Below are 5,712 nucleotides of genomic sequence, written 5' to 3' on the forward strand. Positions count from 1 at the left end.
GGAAGAGACCTAAAGCAACAAACAAACAAACAAACAAAAGATTTCAAAATCGTACACATTTTGTCTCTCCATTGTAAACATCTATGTGTGCTAGGGTTGTCAACACTGATAACGGTGATGTTCAAACAGTCATTGGCAAAAAGAACTCCCAAGTCAAAAACAAAGACAAATATTTGAATTTTCCTTAAAATGGCCGATGTTTCAAATTACAGAATACAACACAGCAGGATCAAACAGCCACTTTTGTTGGCGTATGCTGAAATAGGTTTCGAGATGTTTGTGTATGTGATTTTCCAAACTAGTGTGCAAATCCTTAAAATTTCACATCGGTTTTTGTTATTTTGTAATTTTATATTTTACTTTGTTTTTTCGTTTTTTGATATTATTGTTTTTGACTACTATATTGATTTATTTATTTTTCAAAATCATTTTTAAATCACCATTAGCCACTTTCCAACAAATGATTTGTAAAGATCACCTTCATAAAATCTTTTAAATTTGATACTGTAACTGTAATAAATCAATTTATGAATATAAAACCTGTTTCCTTTTCTTGCTTTCTGGGGAGGTATTTTTCAAACACTGCAGTGTGGGTTTTTAAAAAAATTTTAATTTGAGCTTTTATACAGCGCGATATCCACTAAAGGTGCTCAAAGCGCTTTAAATGGGGTCCCTGGTCATCAGCAACACAACATGTAGGTTGGGACATGTCGCCTGTTAGGCGATATTACATTTTTTTCGGACAGAGACAACGCTGTTAACGGCCAGGTACTCATTTTACACCTAGTAAGGTGAGAGAATATGAGTAAAGAGCCGAGCCTTTTCCAAGGACTCAACTATTCGCCGAGCGAGGCTCGAACCCAGGTCGTAAAGCGAGTGTCATACCATAAGACCACATAGCCGCATGGGTGGTTGGTGGGTCTGTCCAAACCTCTTGTATTTATTTTGCCTCCATGTGGCTTTCAGTCCCATGTTACAGTTGGAACCTGGGTATAACAGCAACAAGCATGGTGGAACCAGCATAAAATCCCTGTTTTAGCCGAATTTCAATGAAAACAACCCGAATGACTTAAATCGCCACTTTAAAAAAAAAATAATTTGTAATCAATCTCTCTCTCTCTCTCTCTCTCTCTCTCTCTCTCTCTCTCTCTCTCTCTCTCTCTCTCTCTCTCTCTCTCTTTCTTCAAGCTTGTATGTGTATGTTTCCTGAAACACAGTGTCCGCCTGCAACAAGACCAATGTTATACTGAAAATGGTGTAGTAAGCAGCCTACTTACACACACACAATTCACGATCTAAGCCTAGCCTAGCTCTCTATTGCCTTTAGCTGTAGGTATACCTGGGCGTAGGGTGGGCTAATTCATTGTCTTTGGTGGAGATATTAAAACGGTTTCGGCACCCCTGTTATATCATATTAGGCTCTTAAAAAGTCTGCTATAGCATAAATATTAATAGTAACATATATATTTGGAACATTGTGTTCTGGACGAAGTAAAAGAACTGGCAGGAAGGCAAGAACCACTACTTGCAATGGTAAAGAGAAGGAAATTGTCTTGGTTTGGTCACCTCGTAAGACACGAAAGCTTATGCAAGACAATATTGCATGGCACAGTAGAAGGCTGCCTAAAAAGAGGAAGACAGAGGAAAGTGTGGCAGGATAACATTAAAGACTGACCAGGATTGACGTGGAACAATCTAATGAGGAAGGCCCAAGACCGTGATGAGTGGTGTCGAATCGTGAGAGTCCCCCCGACGACCAACCGGTCATGGGATAGAGAGTGAGTGCGTGAACATATTATGTTACTAAAGGCAAAGAGGGAGAGAGAAAAAAAACGGATTTTAAAAATCCCTGTTATAACCGGATGCCCATTATATCCGGATCTGTTATACTGAGGTTCCACTGTACTTATCCTAGACTGAGAAGAATTGGATTTACTCATAGTCGTACCCTGGAGTCCTTTCTTTTGTTATGGGAGGGCAGCGGGCTATCTGCGTGAATTTTTATTTTTTTTTCATTAAAAAATACAATCTCTCTCCAAAGAGTTTTTTAGTGGTGTAATTATTATACACGGGATTTTCATTCCCACGAGATTTTAAAAGTTAAGTAACTAAAATAAATATCATTCATATTGTGACCCATCGTCTCAAAACGGTATTATGTCGGAACGAACCAAATACTTAAAAGCCGAATTAAATGTTAAACTGGTCAAAAATATAAATTGTTGGCATTAGCAACCTAAAATATGGTATACATTCTCCTCAATAAAACATACAAACTCAGCACAAATCTGATATGTCTGACTATAAATTCAATTTTCAACATCTTGACCATCCCGACTTAATACCGTTTTGAGGCGGAATATAGTCATATAGAGCATTTCAATGGATTTGCCATGCTCAATGCGCTACACAATGTTTCGTTTATTCCCGCAGCAGGCCATAGTATTTATAGAACCACATTTCCATTTCATACAATAGGGAATGAGATTAGCGGAAGAGTAGCGTCCCTTGATTGGACGTCACCCATAGTCTGTGACGTCACCGGCGTAAAAGTTATTAGAGAGAGAACGTCATGTTGGTTGTGCGCATGCGTCTATGGGTGACGTCCAATCAAGGGACGCTACTCTTCCGCTAATCTCATTCCCTATACCAGTTGCCTGATAGGCATCATGTTTGTATTAGTACTAACACTGATACCCGTCACTGCCCATTGCCAGGTACTCACTCACACCTAAGTCGAGTGGGGTGATGTGTGTTAAGTGGTGACTTACCCAAGGACATAACGTCAAGACCAGAATTTTTCATGATCAGTCACCCATCCAGCCACTGACGACGCTTCACATTGCATTACTTTTTTTTTAAAGAGACGAGACACCACCATGCCACTGAGCCACACCTGGGTTTCCCCAGGCTGGTTACAGTGGCGGACTGCTGATGTTATGTTTGGTAGTATTCCCCTGTCTTGCTTTTCAATAGCAGTTGGTTAATTGGGTGTGTTTGTGTGTGTGTGTGTGTGTGTGTGGGGGGGGGGGGGGTCGGATTTACGATGTGTAAAGTACACATTTGCTTATACTTATTGTGTTTTCTATTCTCTAGACAAAAGGCTAGTCGTTTGCAAAGTGCTTTCCGACATATTTAAATCAAATACAGTATCTATTACTTGATGGGCTACAGAGGTCATAAGAACGAGAGGTGGACGTGGATTAGGGCCAGATTTTGCTTAATAATTGTAATCATGTACGCGTCGGTAGTAGTCCTTCATTGAAGAATACTTATAGATAGTGTGCACTTGGTTAAGAAACTCACAACATTGCCATCCGGAAATATAACAGACCAACACACAAAACTATGTGTAATCTTGTTCGTTTATGGTCTGGTTAATACAGTTTAGTGAGAATTACTGTACTCATAAACGTGGATGGCAAAAAAATTTTTTTTTTAAATAACAAAGACCTGAGTGACGTCGTCTTCATTCTATCTATATACAATTTAGGTTGATTTCATGACAAAAGTTTCATAATGGGGGGGGGGGTGGGGGGGGGGGGGGGAGGGGGGGGGGGGGGGGGGGGGGGGGGGGGGTGATTCCCCTAAAATATCCCAATTCTTTTCCCTTTTAATAAGAAATAGTTGGGTTTTTTTGTTTTGTTTGTTTGTTGTTTTTTGTTTTTTTTTTTTCGCTCCCGGTTCATCACGATATTATAATAATTAAGAAAAAAAACAACAACACAGAAAACAACAAAACAGACAACCCCTGAGCATCTATAGGTATAGAGCAAAGCACTTTACAAGGGGTCCCAAGCCAACAGCAACACTAACAAAATATAGAACGAGACATGACACATGTCAATTTTTTTTCTTTTCACATTTTTTTTTCACGACAGAGACAACTCTGTTAACGGCCAGGTAGTCATTATTCATTCGAGTACGATGAAAGGATGTGTATAAAAAGCCTTTTCCAAGGACTTAACTATGCTGGACTCGAACACAGGACCTTCCGATACGAAGACGCGTGTCATACCACAGGAACTCACATCCCCAAAATGATACCGTTTTGTGACGTTATGTCTCAAATGGAACATACAATTCATTGTATAGATAGTTCGAAGATGACGTCACGCATGTCTTTATTATTGCTTTTTTTGCCATCCGCGTTTATGAGTAATGCTCACTGAAATGTATTAACCCGACTATAAACGTTCATGGATACATACAGTTTTGTGTGTTGGTCCGTTATACTTCCGGATGGCAATGTTATGAGCTTCCTTAGCCAAGCACATACTATCTATACTACTTTTAGTTTCTACATGGTATCGTTGTTTTAATAAAATAAATACACTACCGACAAGTGAAAAAAACAAAAAACAAAAACAAAACAACAACATAAAATAAAGAAAGATAATTAGAATTTCCGGTATTACCATCACCAATGGTAAATCATGCCCAAAATAATATTATTTGCGTCCAGTAATCGGACTTAAATACGTGACTGTGCACATGATGATGATGATGATGATGATGATGATGATGATGATAGCAATAATATATAATAATAATAATAATATAATAATGATAATAATATAATAATAATAATAATAATAATAATAATAATAATAATAATAATAATAATATAATATATAATAATAATAATAATAATAATAATAATATAATAATAATAATAATAATAGTAATAATAATAATAATAATAATAATAATAATAATAATAATATATAACAATAATAATAATAATAATAATAAATAATAATAATAATAATAATAATAATAATAATAATAATAATAATAATAATAATAATAACAATAATAATAATAATAATAATAATAATAATAACAATATAATAATAATAATAATAATAATAATAATAATAATAATAATAATAATAATAATAATAATAACAATAATAATAATAATAATAATAATAATAATAATAATAATAATAATAATAATAATAATAATAATAATAATAATAATAATAACACTCTTGTTGCATCCGAAAAGGATTTTTTTTTGTACAGGCGTGTACACAGATTGAGGCCTACTGTAAAATAGTTAAAATTGCCATTTTAAGTCTTGCAAAACAAATAAATTAATAAGTTAATATTTACATTATTGGGTCGTTAAAAACACAACTTGGATACAATAGATATAACGTGAGCTTTTATATAGAGCAATATACACTAAACGTTGCCAAAGCGTTTTACATGGGTCCCAAACCAACAGCAACACGTAACATGTAGAACGAGACATGACGCCTGTTAGGCGATATTACATGTTTTTTTTTCCCAACAGAAGCAACGCTGTTAACGGCAATTTACTCATTTTACACCTGAGTGCGGTGAGAGAGTGTGAGTAAAGAGCCTTTTCCAAGGACTCAACTATGCGCCGAGAGAGACTCGAACCACGGACATTCCGATACGAAAGCGAGTGTCATACCATTAGACCACATAGCCGATATAGTAGGCCTATACAGTAATGCTCATCATGAAGAAAATAATTCCCCCCCCCCCCCCCACTTTTTTTCTTAATATATTTCGAGTTGACAGGGAGGCAACGGTTTTGTTTATTCTGTGCATATATCCATTTTTGGCATCATTGCATACACGTAATTACGTGCGCAAAGACACTACCTTCTTGGAGACATACGCTTTTTACCTCCCTCTTTCTCATTTCTCATTTATAAACGCCCCCTTAATTTC

At 36.0% G+C, this 5,712-nt stretch overlaps 2 protein-coding genes across 2 annotated transcripts in view; one reads left to right on the forward strand and one right to left on the reverse strand.

Annotated features, from left to right (window-relative positions):
- Positions 1-539, forward strand: part of LOC144963443 (neo-calmodulin-like) — a 12,104-nt gene extending 11,565 nt beyond the window's left edge. Inside the window, exon 5 of the mRNA XM_078897508.1 lies at positions 1-539. This exon is cut by the window's left edge and continues 1,328 nt beyond it. The gene's annotated coding sequence lies outside the window, so the exon portion shown is untranslated.
- Positions 1-5,712, reverse strand: part of LOC144963441 (actin-related protein 10-like) — a 36,120-nt gene that overhangs the window by 29,789 nt on the left and 619 nt on the right. The gene's annotated exons all lie outside the window — the stretch shown is intronic.

Source organism: Berghia stephanieae, chromosome 1, assembly GCF_034508935.2.
Source record: "Berghia stephanieae isolate SIO BIC M18660-M18661 chromosome 1, UCSD_Bste_1.3, whole genome shotgun sequence".
NCBI lineage: Eukaryota > Metazoa > Mollusca > Gastropoda > Nudibranchia > Aeolidiidae > Berghia > Berghia stephanieae.